The sequence below is a fragment of the Rhipicephalus sanguineus genome, chromosome 8, assembly GCF_013339695.2.
Source record: "Rhipicephalus sanguineus isolate Rsan-2018 chromosome 8, BIME_Rsan_1.4, whole genome shotgun sequence".
Classification (NCBI taxonomy): domain Eukaryota; kingdom Metazoa; phylum Arthropoda; class Arachnida; order Ixodida; family Ixodidae; genus Rhipicephalus; species Rhipicephalus sanguineus.
Window position 1 is genome coordinate 53,442,315 of NC_051183.1, and position 18,128 is coordinate 53,460,442.

The following is an 18,128-nucleotide window of genomic DNA, read 5'->3' on the forward strand; positions in this document are numbered from 1 at the left end:
GTCAGGGGTGTCCGATTTGATGTGAGAAGATGACTTCCACGGGGTTTATAAAACGCCCTTTCCCTGGATGATGTATAGAACTGATGATGTACTAACATTGACGGATGCACGTGTTCTAAATCTTGATCGTCATGAACGCTACTTTTATGGGACGCAGACAAACGTAGCAAAACGCAGGCAAGAACCACAGTATATCACCGGCGTAACAAGATGGAGGGTTGGGGGTTTAATACCCTTCCCCCTTTTCACCCAGCATTTTTCAATTTTGCATGTGTATGTATACGCGCACACATACAAAAGCACGCGCGAACATATCTAAAATATATTTAACCCCCCTCCCCCTCCCCCCGAAGAAAGTTTCTGGCTACGCTACTGCTGCACATGGCATAGTTTTGTTTCGAATAATTGCATACTTCTCGAGGACTTATTCTTTGAACTCTCAAGTTTCCATGTAACGAGCACATCACCAATGTTTATTTCGCTTTGTTACAGGAAATTTAGGATACATTGAATGACGCGACATAGCGACCAACGTATTCGAGATAAGTCCGTTCGCGATAACAGGTTTCTATTGAGAACACGTGGTAATGTATGTGTATTTGTGCATGTCAGTGCTCTGCATGGGTATGCGGGCAGCTGGGCGAAGTGGGGTCCTTAAGAGGCTGTCGAAATTTATCTTGGGTGGATGTCCACAACGAGTAGATTTCATTGAGAGTTGTTCCGTAAAATGCTCGCTAGCATGGGGCATGATCTCTTTTATGAAGAGCTGAATGAAGGATGTGAAAATCTGTTTTCCAGAAACAGTATGAGCATATCTACAACACACGTTTATTCGCTTCTCTCTGGCCAGAAAAGCATGCACTTCACTTTGCAACCATTAATAGCCCCCGACTAGACACTTGACGTGACCGTACGTCTGATCAGGTATCGTCGAATACTTCAGAAATTCGGCTTCAGCTTTTCGACCAGTATTTACAAGATTTCAGCCGTTGGCATTGAAGAAGCTGTCGCATGTGTCTCCTCCTCACGACCACACCTCGATAACTTTTTTTTTTTTTTGCTTCTGTGGCCCTGCCTTCGAACAAGACGAACGCGTCCGTGGAAGTGAAAACAAAGTATAAGAATGATGTTTTTCGTGCATGAAGGCAATTACAAAATATTCGTGAACGTAACAGCGTGAGGCATACGTTCTGTGTGTATGTCATGAACAAACAAACAAAAAAAAAGGAGACATGTAGCGTCTGTTACGCGTCGGGGCAACGGTTTCGTAAATTACGAGCACATGCTCAAATGCCAGAGATGTGTCCTGGCACCAATTACCTTCTCTTGCTGCAGCCGGAGCGCACGCAAGAAACAGCTGCATGCTGGCGTAGAGAAACGCAAACAACAACAAAAAAAGAATGTCCCGCCCGGCAAGATCACTCGGACATAGGTATAAGTGACTCTTCTTAGCGAACCACTCCCGCCTCCCTCTTCTATTCTTTTTTGTCTATCACTTACTTCTTTAGAGCAGGTGATAGGCCACACGCACAGTTTACAAAAGCTTCCGACTTGTTAGACAAGGAATCGCTCGTCCAATGTAGCTTTTCCCCCACACGTTTCGCGACCGGCGATCGGTGTTTCGTGTGTCCATCTATACATGGAGAGGGGTGGGGGGTTGCATACGCAGCCGTCCTGCGGGTACACGGTGTGTTCGTATATAATGAACTGAGCACCGCCTCGCTGCTGCGATCCATATTCATGGCGCGACGCTTCTTTGACGACCGGCACACACCGAGGGCGACAGTCGTAAAGATTACCCTCGGAGACGCCTTCTTGCGCCGAAGTTCTTCCGCCGCACTTCGGCCTCACGCGAGCAATCGCCATCGACGTCCTCTTCCCACTGGACGTCGTTTCCGTGGCTTTCCTTTGTACGAGATCTAGGTTTAAAATGATGCAGTGTTCTCAAACGCGTTCAAAAGAAAAAATAAAGAAGGAAAAGGCAATGCTATGGGGCCATTGCTGAGTGCCCGCCTTGAACACAGTCTTGATGTCGGCAGCCGCCCCTTGGCGATGACCGCAGTCTTGGTGTCGTCATGAAAAGTCATCACGGATAAAGGCGACGCAAGCGCTATTAAAATTCTTGAGGGCAATAGACTCGTACAAGCGGTTGTATACAAATAGTGATGTCGTGACTGTGAGAACTGTAACACTGTGGGTGTGTTCCTCCCTCTCTTTCTCTCTCTCTCTCTCTGTATACCCCCCACTTTCAGACTCCCCCATCCCTTTACCCAGTGTAGGGTAGAATACCAGCTATTTCAGACTGTTTATCATCCCTCCCTTTCCTCTCTCTCCAGTTCCTTCCCTTCCTTCTCTTGACCTAAATCTTTTTTGACTCATTTCACTTGCGTCGGAGGCGGCAGGCGCAGACGACATTCGCAAGCAGATCATCACGCTTGCAATTGATGATGCAAGCGTATGAGTATTATGATGATGTGAGTGATGGTGCTTATAAAATTTAAAGGAGCTCGCAAGGATAAATTTGCGAAGTATTATCCTCTTCTTTTGAATGTCTGAGTGCTCTGGTATACGCTTGAGAAAACTTTACAGTTACATCGGCAAGCACAATAACCGATCGCATTAACATATTCGCGACGACGCTTCATAAATTAATTCATTCATTCATTCGTTCGCTCGCTCGCTCGTTCGTTCATTCGTTCGTTCGTGCGTTCGTTCGTTCTATTCTTCTAAAGTACTACGTATATAGGACGGGAGCACAATTAACAGCAATACGGCAAATTAATTAATATCTGAAGTTTTGCGTCCCAGAACGATGACATGACTGTCACAAGGGCTTCGGGAATTTCGATCATCTGGTGTTCTTCAACGTGCTCTGACATCGCACAGTACACGGGCCTCTAGCATTTTGTCTCCATCGAAATGTGACCGCCGCGGCCGGGATCTAGACAGCGACCTTCCGGTCAGCAGCCGAACACCGCAACCACTGTACCACTAAAGCGGAGGGAGAGGGACGAGACAACACTGCGCCAGACAGCTCCAAAACTGGACAAAAGTATATGGTACTGGACGACAATGCTACTGGACGACATGGATGGCATATTGTCCTTCGTTCCATTGAACCTATTCCATCGTCTACGCGCCCTTCTAGCTGTTTGCCACATTATATCATTATACCCACAAGCCCGCGGCTCACAGCCAAACCACTTCTACGGGCTTGGATTGTTACATGTGCTTTGCAGAAGAAGTATGGGCATACCAGGCCCATGGTCCAGACCTTCACTCCAGCGGGACGCCAATTAGCGAAAAACGCTTGTATATCGTACAGCGGATGCTTTCTTTCTTCGCACAGCGGGTTATATAAATGGTCGAGTCTTTACGACACGGCCGCTTTCCATTACATCTTGTCATTTGGAGGGGCAGGGGGCAACAACGTATTTCACACGCCATCTTACCTCCGCTACATATTTTATCTGCTCTTCTATCTTTCTCTCTCCCGTGGCTCCTTATCGCATCTGTGATTGGTTTCCACAGTTCTATTTGGCGGCCGCGCATGCATTCATAATTTTCCTCAGCCGCGAGCTCCTACCATGGTCCTCCGATGAACAAGCAAGAAAAGACGCAGGTAAACAAGCGAGAGACAGAAATGCTGGGAAAGCAAGCAGCCTCCGGTCAATCTCCGTGCACTCGTAATCCTGAAACACTGAGGCGGTCGTCGTAAATTTCTCTCTCACTCCGGGAGCGAAGCCGGCTGGATGCCACTCTGCAGGGGAAAAGAAAACGTGTACCGTGCGCCACAAAATCGAGGTTATGCCGCCGTAATCTCCGCGGGCGACCAGTGAGAGGTGAAAAGGAACATCAGAACAATAGGGAAACATAGTCGCTACGTCTCACAAGCAGTCGAAGGGCCAATGGGCATCGCACCATGTATTGTACGCGAGACGTGAGCGACGGAAGCTGTGGCTTCTGTGTGAAGGAATTACTAACATTCCTCAACCGTGGTCTCCGCGATTCGCTCTGGCAGCGCGCTGCCGGAGCTGATCACGGAGGCTACGCCTCAACTCAAGTTCTGAATTAGCTTCCCTGCAGGGCACAATAAGGACTTCTTCAAATACGTTAGATTGCTGAAGTATCGAATGGTATCACACTTTTATTTTCGCATGGGGTCAGCATCGTCACAGATTATAGCCGTGGTGGTTTATCTTATATCGGCTACGGCGTTGCGCTTGCTGAAACACCGAGAGCGGTCGGGTTCGACTCCCGACCATGTAGCTGCATTTCGAGGGGGGCGACATGCAAGTGCCCACGTGCACTGAGGTTCGTTGCACACTAAAGCCCCAGGTGGGGTTCTCAGATAGATAGAGATAGATGATAGATAGATAGATAGATAGATAGATAGATAGATAGATAGATAGATAGAAGATAGATAGAAAGATAGATAGATAGATAGATAGATAGATAGATAGATAGATAGATAGATAGATAGATAGATAGATAGCTAGATAGATAGATAGATAGATAGATAGATAGATAGATAGATAGATAGATAGATAGATCTAGAATCATCTCGTCCCATTACACATGCCAGTCATTTGTATTTCGATGATGTAGTTCATCGAACGAAATGGAACTGCGTTTATTTAATAAGAGCACATCTTAAATGTGGCTATTTCATTCGATGTTCGCCTTATAACGATGGAGTGCGATGCAGTATTTCTGTCTTTTCTTTTTCATCCACGCCACTTCCTTACCTAACGACGATTCTTTATCCTCCCGCACTGTAAGAAAAGGAAGTAAATGGCAAATTACATAGGGTGCCGCCCCCTGCTTGGTTAACCAATAGCATTTGCTTTTTCTCCCAAGACGTTCAAGAAAATAACAAATCCAGTCACGCATAAAGCGCTCCAATTTTCTCCGTGCCCTCACCAATCTTATAAAAAAGAAAACAAAGTGGAAGATAATTCGATACTTCGCACATCTCCTACTAACCACCCGGGGCTCTTTCTTGTTTTTCTATAGTAAAAAGAAAAAAAAAATAAATAAATTGCGGAGAGTGTGAACCGCTGCCCAGGGTCACACACTTTAATCTAGCCGGGGCGAAAGCACGTATCCGCGTCGCTCTATCAAGCGACTAATCGGTGCACGAACGACGTTCAATGCCTGCGTGCGTACGCGCGCACCCACGAGTGCATGCGTGCGTCCGTACGGACGGGCGAGCGTGCGTGTCTACCAGTGGACGGCCGCCGTGGCGCTAGTAGCCGGGCCATAGAGAGGAGCGATCGAAGCGAGCGTATAGCGCGCGAACAAATACGAGCAGCGCGGCGGACACCTCTAATGGGGACGCCGGAACAGCGATTAATGCGGTTATTACGACCTGTCGGCACTCACGCCGAGCGGCCCGGTGCTGCAAAAGAGTGCGTGCACGCGATGCCCCCGAGAGCTCTCACGTCGGCTCTCGCTGCGGCACGGAAACCTGCGCTGGGCCACTCGCTGCGGCGGATAGTGCTGCGTAGCTGTACGTATACTGCTGCAGCCGCCCTCCCGTGTGTAAGCGAAAGGGCGACCGAGGACCTCACGCGCGCGTTGCGTGCACGGCCTCTCTATGTGTGTACTACGGATAGAGCGATGACCAGAAGTGATGGTAGGAGGTAGTAGAGAAGCACTCCAGTATAGATAGAAGGGCGTCGTGGCGTAGTGAGGAGGGGTAAGAATGGAAGCTCGCGTGATCTGTGCCTTCCATCATCGGCTTGATGTTGCTGCTCCTGCGTCGTGGGGAGGATGACGGCATGGCCTAACGGTGAAGTGTCGTGTATGAGCGGAAAAACGTACGGCTCCCTCTTTGCAGTGAACGGCTTTGTTACGGTGATGACATCGGTCCCAGTGAATGAGACATGGAAGGAAAAATGGAACTAGGGAAATTCCATTGCGTCACGCAGCCAGCCTTGGCTTGCGAACAGTTCTGTGCAAGCATTCCCTTCCTTTAGTAATATTCCTGTATTCGATATTGCGGCGGCTATCACGTTTCGGTTTCGTTATAAAAAGAATAAATGTCACGGAAATGAGGTGTGACGAGCGGAAGTTCATATTTAATTCACTATAAACTATTATTCAGTATATCAGTGTTTTGTTATAACGGGGCTAAATTGTGTTACAGGGAGAGTACAGGTCACTGTGGCTGTGCACTCAATGCGATCCTACGATCTGGCAGCTGATATTGAAGTTTGAAGTTTATTTACAGTTTTGACAAAGTATGCGGCATGAATTGTCATGGTGCAGGAACAAAACGCGTGTTTATACACGCCTGACTAGGCTCCTGGCACCACGAGTACAGCAGACAACAGCGGACAACTGCGGGAAAAAAATTAAAATAAAACACACACCGGAATATACACATATATGTGCGCATGTACATAAATGTCACAATTACAAATGAACTACTCTATACAGCGTAATAAAGTGCAATAATCCGAATAAGTATAAACACAAAGGCAGATTTATAGATACGCGGTTTTACAATAATTGGAGCCAGATATCTTTTTATAGAAGAACAACAAATAAATGAAAGAAAATAACATTGTGTAGCTCTCACGCAAAGTAAATTATTTTCCGAGAAAGTACCGCTTTGATCTTTTTTTTTTTTAAATGTTGACAGATTTAGATAATATGAAGGGTGTAATATTAGGGCGCGTCTTTATCTAATTTTCTGGCGTTTTGGCCCTTAAAATTTATTTAAATTGGACGTACCGCGCCCTGAAATCAACAGAGCTCCCTTTCGATACGCTGTTGTTGATACGCAGCTGATGCCAAACTTCCGTTTCCGAGTTCGGCCACAAGAATTGTTATGACTGCAGCGGAAGGAAGTAAGTACACATAACTACGACTGACACCATTCGACAAAGTGCCGACTTGTAGGGCGGCAGTTTGCTCTACTCATAATGAGCAAAGTAAAACACGACACGTGCAAAATGACTGGTCCTTACGAAGCAGTATAACCCACCTCGCATACGAGTGGACCTTCTCGTAAAGTTCTGATGATTCGCGTGCCTGTGTCTTCACTCCCAAGCGCTCTTCCACGGCAACGTCGATCACCGCTTGAAAACCATGACCCTGCCGTATCAGAAGCCTCGTGCTCTTGCATCTTCTGTGTGCGCCTTCTTTGGCAAGCCATGCAACGGCAAATAAACCGGTGTCGCTCGCGTGCACCAACGACCTCTGTGTACACAAAACTCTTTAGCGGCAACAAAAAAAGTGAGGAGAACAGGCGCCGGCTCCATAGCGCCGGTTATAACGTATAGAGGGGCGGCCCTGAACAGGAGAGACCCCTGGCGGCACGCGAACGCCGCTGCGGCGCGCAACGCCTTAACCTCGTAAAACAGCCGACGACAGAAAATGGAGGGGTTTGCTAAGCGTCTAATGGCGGGGCTCGGAGCGTCGCCATCGCTACAGCGGCGGCGGCGGCAGTCCCAGCTTAGCCGAACAAGGAGTGTGCCCTCCCTCTTCATACTAGTTTGCAGCCGTTGAATTGCCGAGTCAGTCAGTGCACGGAGGCGCGACCGCCGCTGCGCTCGATCCGCTATGTCTTCAGTGTATTTCCGTGCAGCAAAATGGCAACGACGAAGGCTCGGGAATTGTTCCGTTACAGCGACCCTGATGGCACGTGACTCGGGTAAAATATGCTTGCGATGACAATACGCAGCATAGCTTATAATATTGCGAATTTCAGCTTGTTGGTGTAGCAATTTGAATGAAAGTAATTTGACGCTAGCAGTTTGACAGTCTCCCTGACTGTTCCCTGGCCTTCGCCGGAACCATGACGTGCGAAAATGACATAATCTCCTTTAAAGCAAACGTGCGCTCGCTTTTGACACGTCAGTGCTGTCTCGGGTTCCTTTCGGTGTTCTGCTCGTTTACGTGCGCTGTTTGATTCATAACGCAGCATAGCAATTAAACCTTTCAGACGACACCTATGAAGAAGCCACTGTAAACGCGTGAAATCGATACAGTGCTATTTGAAGGCACTCGATATTATATTGCAGCAAAAATAATGTCTTAATACGTTCATTTATTTGTGTTATAACAATCATTCCTAATTAATTTGTAATTAAATGCCTATTTATTCTGAAGCAATTCATGCTCTCTTTTTGCATAAGTAGAATGAAATCTCAGGCTAGAAATATAGTGCAAATTCGTTTTCGGTTATGTCCATGTTGAACAAAGAAAATATAATTAATAATACTTCTGATGTGGATCACGGGAAGCGGCACGTCGAACGACTCGTCAAATAGTTTAGTGCCTTCAGCAAAGTGATTGTACGCAACAGTACACTGCAAAATGAAGTTAAATGACGACAAATTTATCATGAAGGATGGTCCATTTCACCCAAAATGTATTATGCTCTTTCTTAGCGCCTGCTCGATACAAATAGCAAAAACAAGCGGTGTATACAATCGTGTATATAGCGTCTGAAAGGGTTAAGGATGACCATGTTGCATGGCCGTGCTGTGCAGCCATTTGTGAAGACTTTTAGGGGCGAAGCTCCTTAAGGCGGCACCCGTTCGTCCCTCGTAGTCGTAGTCGTAGTAGTCGTAGTGCGTAACCAGTCTTACGCTTTGACCTCCAAGGTGGTGCCGGTGGGAGATTTTTCCTGTGCGTTGTTGAACAATAAAAAATTCGCAGCGTGCGCGTTAACTAAAAGCCGAATTCTTCTGTCTCTCATTCCCCATTAGCAGCCATTGGCATGTTCCAGTAGGAAAACGTTAGTAGAAGTAGAAGTGTAAGTGTTAGCTAAAAGCCGACTTCTTCTGTCTCTCATTCCCATTAGCAGCCATTGTTTACTTCCAAGGTAGTGCCTGGTGAGATTTCTCCTGTGCGTGATTAAACAATAAAAATTTTGTTCAAAACGCCGTTGATTGATGAAATAAACCAACGAAAGACGCCAGATGTTTTGTAAAAGCAAAACGAAAGAACGCCAGATGTTTCTAAAGCAAAACGAAAAGACGCCAGCTGCTTAACGAAAGACGCCAGATGTTTTCTAAAGCAATGGTTTTCTAAACAATGGAAATTCACAGCGTACGTGTAAAATTAAAGTGAGCTGCAAGTCGTCATAACTCATCGAACCTTTAGTATAAACGCATCCGATCTCACGTCGGTGATGATGTACTGGGCAGAATTCACGGAAGATTCACGGTTTACCGATGAACCTCCGCAGCTTCGTCCACTCATCATCATTCACTCCGTGGAAATGTTTTTGTGTCATATATGTCTTGGATGACAACATCTTGCCTTCAGTAGAAAGTTAACACTGTGGACCGGAGCTTCATCGTGTGATCCTGTTACAAAGTGTCCTGTGCTAAGATTGCAAAAAAATAAGCGAAACTTTTATGGTTAGTGCCACCACTAATTAAGAACCTATCCAATATCCTGTTACCATGGAAACTGCGGCATACCGACGTACGCTTATTCACGCGAATCTCGCATGTGACAAAAGACGCAACGGGAAGATATAGGTAGTTCCCTGATTATTTATTGAACGACAGGACTGAAGTCCATCGCTTTATCGTACATGCGTCCACTGTGCAAGGTGACAATTGTAATCACTATTCGAGTCATACAGTCTAGGTGAGGTGCATTGCTCTGGATGTTTGGCACACCTTGCCGTATACGTGGGGAATTAATGCAATTCACTGAGAAGACGAAGAAGACTGCTTTCGCCTACAGGTCGTCTTAGGCGAATGGGGCCGCGTGAACTTGTCCCATGTGGAAGAGCGATCGGGTAAACTGATACCCTAGCACAAACGACATTCTTGACAATGACATTCCGCCCACCTGCTGAACTTTTTCGCGAGAAATTTGTTGCGAAAACGTGTTGCTCGAAAACATGGTTCATGCCTCTTTCATAGCAATCGGTTATAAGACGAAATGGAAACGTGCTTTCCTTGATGTACTTGCAGCTTTGTTAGACGTTAAGAAATTACAGAATATAAATTTGCAGATTGTGCGAAATTATCAGGTTGTCCATATTTTTATTATTTAGCTTTCGACGAATCCCTATACAGCAAACCTCCTTGCGCTTAACATGCATATGGAATGGCTAAGTCGGAGTCCTCGTATACTGAAATCCTCAGTGTGGTGCTTGCCGAAATTTATAAGCCAGTGATAGATATATTTTCCTTGTGTCCAGAATATTGCGAAGTTTCGGATAAAAGTCATACACCGCTGTCGGAGCGCTGATAAAGTAGCTTCACAAGGATAACGTCGAATATTACTTGGACACAAGATGCTGACGTAATCAAACAATTTCTTATCACATTTTCGAAGGTTTTGCTGATTGTATTTTGGAGTGTCGTGCGTCACAGCCGACTCCAAAGAAGAAACAATTTGCATTAGGCCCTCAGCTGTGAACATTGAAGTGCCTCACATGGAGGTACATCTCACTGCTCTTCCGTATGTAGTACGCTTAATCGTTTCCGTTTTCTTCTGAACACAGACTATATGGCTTGTCAGCTGACAGCGTTTTTCGTTTGGGACAGCTGACCACTCTCCTATAGTTTACTGCATATAGTAAGTCACGGCCGCACGATCAAAAGAAAGGTGCGGCCTGTTGCATTGCGCTGAAGTTCATGGGCGCAAGTGGGAACGCTGTGTTGGCAGTTTCGTCCGAGTTGGCGCTAGTAGATGTACAGCCACGTGCCTTTAGATCAAAAACATTCCCAGGATTTGGGGACATCTGTGCGTGGCGCCATCTCTCGGAGGCAGCAACGGCGTCCTGCCCTGACTGAATGAGAAATAGGCGAAAACAATCATATCTCTTGAAAAAAGGTTGTTATCAAAAACGACTCCGGGTTCTATACAGCAGAGGCCTGTGGAACATAGTGGTAGAAATCGGTATCACGCCACAAAGCGTATGAATTCCCAGGAAAATTGAACACCGCCCATAAGAAACGCATGGGGCCCCATTGTAATATATTAAACACTTTGGGAAGCCGCTTCCCCAGTGCAGGGTAGCAAACCAGATATGTTTTCTGGTTAACCTCTCTGCCTTTCTGCATTACATTTCTATCTCTCTCTCTTTGGGAAGCCGCGCGGTTTGTAGTGTGACGCTGTAATTTTAACAGAATGTTCAAATAAGTTTCTGCTGTATAGAAGCGGGAGTCTTTTTTGATAACTAGCTTTTTTTCGTGAGATATGATTTTTTTTCGCCCATTTCCCATTCAGTTACGGCAGGCCTCCGCTGTCACCGACGAGAGATGGCGCTACGTACACATCTGCAGGGACTTTAATCTCCCCAAATCCGGGCCATGAGAAACAAAAAAAAATTCGGCAGATCCCACGTACCGTGGTAGTCGATGTTATGCGAAGCATGCGGCGTGTAGGAGACTGTGGCGTAACTTTTTTTACTGAGCGACACGTTACAAAATGACGCTAAAGATCTGTATAAATTTTATACGCACACATATATATGTTGAAGTGCCGCATATGTGTTATATAACCAGTTGTTTACGGATGGGTATGCAACGTGGGTATTACCAACACCAGAAGCAGTAAGCTGATATGTAGTGCTTATACGTGTCCCGAGAACGCACGCACGTTTCACGAACCCGTGTACATGTGTGCAAGAAGTTCTTGACAGTTCTTGAACAAGGGCATCATCACCGTGATCAGTGAGCACCAGCAGCTGGTCATGACTTGTTATAGGATACGGTCGTGATCGTGGTGTCGAGGGGTCCATGTGTAGTGCATGTGGTATAGTAGAGCTGTTGGAATTCGTGGATGCCGCGGTCATTTCGTCGACAAATTGTCTGTCGAGGAGCCGCCGACATGTCGGAACCTGAAGCCGCCCATCGCGTTGGTAAGGTATAGGCCTTCGAGGCTGGTAGGCCTGGATAGTACGTAGACCAACATGAGTGGATGGTGTTTGTCGTATTCGTAGACAACCTGGGCGTATGTGGCCTGCGTAGCCTAGTCTACAAAGCGGCTGTCCATCAATCTGGCATCATCCTCGGTCACCATGAGGCCATCGCCCAACCTCGTAAGAAATGAAGAGGACACTGCGCCGTTCTGTTGGACGAAGTGCACTTTACGGTGCGGTGATGTGGATATCATATGTAACTTTCGTTAATGTATTCCTCCGGGGTCGAGCAATCCTTCAATATAGCTTGCTGAATGATAGGTATACAAATGTAATGCTGATTAGACAGCTATAAAAGGGGAGCCAACACTGGAACAACAGACGTTAATCTGATATGACGCGTGTATCGTAGGAGTACACATCGTAGGAGTATCATGTAATGTTTATTGCTTTCTTGTAAAATTAGATAGACAGCACCACAACCACAATTGATGTTGCGCCGATCTTACGTCTGCGTAGGCTGTTTTTCCAAACCAGTTTATAGACCTGGCGTGGCTCAGTGGTAGAATACCTGATTGCCACGCAGAATGCTTGGGTTCGATTCCTGCTGGGACCCTAATTTTCATTATTTCCATTCGTTGAGTCAACGCTGCCGATGCTGGTTTTCCTTAATGCTTTAGCATTTAAGTAACCAATGTCTGTTCTCGCCATTCCTGGGTAGATATAAACTGTCAATCACCTGTGGCGCATACCCGTACACGGCGGCCTATGGTAAACGGGTATGTGCCACACGTGTCTAGTGGAAAGGGTTTGACGACGTACGCGACAGGACTTTAACGTTATTGATGTCATGACCCGGCAATCATATTCGTCAAATCCTCCTACCCTCGCATGCAAATTTTGGTCTACACCCAGTTAAGGAGGCGATCATGAGAGCGCCCAGACGTAGGCGGCTAGATAGATGGATAGATAGATAGATAGATACGTAGATAGAAACGCTCAAAGTGCCAGAGGTTCGCTAAGAAATGCTTCGCATTTAAAATTAGGCTTGCGGCGTGCGCGAGAGGCTGTATCCCGCCATATATTAGCATGCCGAAGAGCCACGGCGTTTCGCGGTGTCTTTGAACGACAAGAAAGGATGTCAACGTCGGTACGTCGGTGACCACGAATTCTCACATTGCACTTATTGATGATAAACGTCCAAATGATGAAGTACGAAACCTTTATCTCCAAAGCATGTAATGCATATAGCGGACTGTTGATGACCTGATCGCCAGTAATATTTTCCAAGAGTTCGAGGCTCCTCAAGAAAACCCGCAACACAAGGGCACTCGTGTTTTCTTCTTTGGTGCGACCCGTCTAGTGGTGCCAAAGCGGCAACAGGCCATCATATTGAAGATACTTAGTGCAACTGGGCATTCACTCAAAAAACACACTCACATTACCACACGCTTCCACTCAAGCACACACCCCCACCCAGCGCTTTGTGTGTGTGGGGTGTGTTCTTGAGTGGAAGCGTGTGTGAATGTGTCTTTTTTGAATGAATGCCAAGTTGCGCTTAATAGCTTCAATATGACAGGTAACCAACTAGCCCAACAACAAATTCTCTTAGGCCAATATAGGCTCAACTACGCGGCTCCCGCCGCACTTGGGGCACGCAACAGGCCACACCTTTTTTTTTTTCTTTTCTTTAATGAAGCGGCCGTGGTACTGTCCATCGTTTTCTCTAAAACGGATGTGGCGTTCACCACTTATCAGGAACAACAGCATACACCTTCCCTATTGTGGAGTACAGGCATACTCCTTGTTTAATATTGACTAACATCATTTCCGTCACGGCAATGACGTCAGTAAAAGACCATTTCGGTTTCTTTTCCATGCCGCGCACACGCACCTGTCTACAACAAAAGGTGCACGATTTAGAGCTGCGCACTCTACTACGGGAGAACTTTTCAGCGGTCCCTGCATGAAGACAAAACGATTCTGTGCTTAGAAGGAAATACAAACTATCCCTACTAAAAATTTATCTATCATCCACCACAATAATCCACGGTAATGATGGAATGCTTTCCATCGAAATCTTGAATATAGACCCTTTGCGAAAAAGGGCGCCCATAGCGCCGCGCACGCAAACTACAGGCTGCCGCCATTGTGAGGGCACCGCAGCAGACGACGCAGGCTTCGGCAACGTGCCAGTGCATGACATTTCAGCACCGCCGAATCGTGAACTGTCATCAACGTTTTCCGTAGAGACGGCGTGCTGCAATGGCGCAGACGTGCTGCGTTCCCATGTGCCACCATCGAGGATATCGCGACGAGAACAGCGATAAGGTACGCGATAAAACGTGAACAAACGCACGTGCTCTATCTCCTTACTTGATGTCAAACGGACGCGCGGAAGGGCGCCGTTTTGTAAACGCGCTACAGAAAGGGATGTGCTTATTTCACAGCGCCATGTGTAGCCTTGCTTTTACGAATGAATAGTCTTCTCCCGAGTGCCTGCATGCGGTGAATTGCGATAGATTGTTTGTGCAGAAATACTGCGGGGGTTCGTAAGGCCAGCCAGAAAAATAAAAATGAAGTTGCGTACCGTTCATTTAGTAGCGACAGTACTCGCATATCGTAAGCCACGAGTCAACATATTTTAGTACATACAAACAGGGGCGTAGGCAGAAATTTTTTCCCGGGGGGGGGGGGGGGGGCAGGGGGCACCACCTTGATTTGAAGTGGGGGCCGGGCAGGCAGATGTGGCCGAGTGCCATTTTGTGCTCTGTGTGCCATGGCAAAAAAGAAATCTCGGGGGGGGGGGCACGGGCCCGGCGTGCCCCCCCCCCCCCCCCTGGCAACGCCACTGCATACAAATATACAAATATAGTTGCGTGGTGTGCTTCAAGGTGGCAGACAGGATTTTCACCGGTTGCGGTCGCATAGTTCCGCGACAGTGACGTCCTTCCTTTCCTTCGGTGAGAAGTTTGTAGTTTGTAGCTTTCGGTGAGAAGTTTGTAGCTTCGGCGAGCCTTTTTTTCCCGGTCCGGGCGCGCACGCGAGTTGGCTGTGGTCACGGTCCCGCAACCGCGGCAGTCGAGCCAAACTGCTCGTCCAACCCGTTGGAGGGTACAAAATGTTACTCATTGTGCAGCGGAAGCACCTCAGAAAGACCAACGGAGAGTACTAAGAGCTCGTTCAAGCACGCAAACGGTGAGATTTCAGCGGATGACACGGAGAGCTAGCCGCCAACACAAACATCACAGCACTCACGCATTTGACGGCTCGCTTTTCATGCACTCACGATGGCGCTGGCTATCCCACGCTCCTTTGCGAAACGAAACTGACGAAAAGCCCACCGTCAGGTGGCGTATTTATGAAAAGGGTCTATTGTAATGGACACGGTGCAGGCATCGTAGGTGGTGATGTGTCCCCCCCCCCCCCCCCCCCGAGCAAGTGAGGAACCTTTGCCTCTCCGTCTAACTGACTACCCTGAACAGGGACTGAAAAACATGCTTGTGCAGGTTTCCTTCCTCCGTGGCAGAGGGCGTTCGTCGGCGCGATAGGCATTTTCAGCGCAGCTTAAGAACTAGGGTCTTTAGAATTACGTATCTATGTATTTTTTATTAAAGGAACACACCACCTAATACTTAACTAGTGATGTTGCGCCTCAGATATGCGTAATATTTACCGTATTTACTCGAATCTAACGCGCACCTTTTTTTCGGCAAAACGAGTCGTAAAATCGCATGCGCGTTAGAATCGAGTACCGAAAAAACGGTTATCGTATTGCCATCGGCATTTCAAAATGGCCGCCTTCTACGCGCCTCGGCCATTTCTGTCATTGTTCCAGTTCGTACGTGCGCTGAGGAGTTTGTCACCTCGTTCTGCATTCGCATCGGCGGCATGGAAGTGCCCACTCCAAATACTCGACGAGTGCACCACGATGTCGCATTTCAAAGAAAAGTTATTATATGTGCAGAGACGGACGGAAATCTGGCCGCATCGCGGTCGTTCGGAGTTGCCGAAACGTGCGTGCGAGACTGGTGCTAACACAAGCAGAACATTGTTTTACAGCAAAGCTTCACGAAAAAGTTTCTGTGGACAAAAGCAGGGCCGGTTTGCTGAACTCTAAGAGCGTTGACAGCGACAAAGAGTTGTCCGACAGCAACGAAGACTGATCCATTGCGCGGGACTCGTATCGCCGCCGTAGTGCGACAGTTTCAGCAGCAAGGCCCGCCGTTTGACTTTGTGTTTTCTTTTTTTGAAACTTTAGTTCTTTAAAACCCAAATACCTGTTCTTCTGAATGTGCGAAGGTGGACTCCTACGTACTTTTGTTCATTTCTTTCACGAAAAATGGGTGCGCGTTAAAATCGATGTTGTACGTTTTTTTTTTTTGTTTTTTTTTTTTTTTGTCGTGGAAAACGGGTGCGCGTTACAATCGAGGGCGCGGTAGAATCGAGTAAATACGGTACTTTTTGGTCGACAACGTTCACAAGTATGAACAGCCGCACCAGTTCAAGATGGGTGGGCGGTAAGCAAGTGGTTCAACTTTGGCCGGGTCGCTGAATCGGGTGACAGACAAACAGAAAGGCAGACAGACAGACCAAAATTTCTGCGTTTAAGTTCCACAAGAAAGACTATCGTCTTTAAAAGAGCAGTTAATCCGATCAACTGATGCACGTGCTTCTCCTCCGGCCCAGAGAAGACGCTTACAGTGTGGAGCTGTTGCTGTGAACTGCTGACCCCTTTCGTTCCCCGTTCAGAGTAGTGAAATGCACGCGCACGCCTAAGTTTTATATAGCCTCAGGGAGGTGGGGGAACAGCTTAAGCCGGATTAATTGCGCATTCCTTGAGGCACACAACAACACTGAGCTTGTCTCCGCCGCGTATGCTGCAATAGCCACCATCGGAACGGAAAACATTGATAGAAAAGAAAACCGAGTGGTCTTTTACTGACGTCATTGCCGTTACGGAAATGATGTCAATCAATTCTTGGTGGAGCTTGGAATAAAACACCTCCGTGAAATGACAACAAAGATGGTTAGCGCGAGAAAACATGTTGCGGGTTCTGTTGGTGATACATTATTAAGGCAGCCGGGGTGTCGTGTTAATTGACATGGCCAACGTCATTCCGTGTCTTCAGCTCTGCAAGAAAAAAGCGGAAATCTGTGGTCAGTCTTCAGCATTGAACTGATACGTGCTACGAACTTCATTTCGACAACAAGTCCGTACGCTATGAAAAACTATAAGTTCCTGTCGCACTCACCGCTTCTTATATAGTAAGTTATGCGCCCCCCCCCCCCCTTCCGCCCCTTTTGTTTGTGGGGTGTTTGTGGCGTGTGGCCGTGAGCGCGTGCGTGCATGAATGTGTATGTGAATGAGGGGGTGCCAAGTTGCACTTAATTTTCAAGATGAAATATTGCCAACTAGCTCAACATCAAGCTCCAATTAGCTCCCGAAAGCTCAGCGCTTGTCCCGTGTGCTTCGTTTGTGTAACGTGTCCTTCGCGCTTATAGAAAATATGGATCAGTACCAACTAGCCCGATCTCAGTGTCTTCTTAGCTCCCGAAGGCTGCTGACAGTGCTTGACCAAATCAAAACTCCGTTGTTCGGGTTGATAGCGTGCGATGTCATTTCAAATACCTGGTAGAAACCGACGTACCTGTTACCAGCTCTGCGTTTAATTCATGGAGGGCATCACAAGTTGCAATAAGTAGATAATCACCCTGCAAGTCACGGCGTTACGTTGCACAGAACTACAGAGAAGATGGAATAGAGGCGCGTTTCGTCCGCACGAATGTACAAGGGCGACGGGGCGGCGTCCGCACGGCAAGAACTGCGTCGGGCGGCGGCACCGGCGGAAGGCTGTATATGCGTACAGGGTGGTTCCTTTCCTCTGCTCGGACGGACTGAGTCAACCTACAACATGGAGAAAGAGACGCGATAAAGGAAGGGGACAGGAAGGATAGCCGAATAAGACAAGGCGAGAAGGAACATGGTGGAGAGAGCGTAAGGAAAGGAAGGGGCAGGGCACGACTTGTCGGGCAAAACGACAGCAGCAGCAGCAGCAGCAGCAGCAGCAGCCAGGTCAAAGGTGTATCGTCCGCCGCCGATGATGCGCGCACGCACGCATCGTTTTCGCGTTCATCGGGGCGTGAGGGGCGGCACGCTTTGGGCTTCGTCTTCTTTCGGTACCGCGGGGTTATCTCCTTTCTTGCTTGTTACACTTCGTGCTTTCTTTTTTTTTTTTTTTGTGCGTGCTTCCCCACCCCCCGTGCTGGCAGTGCGTCATCG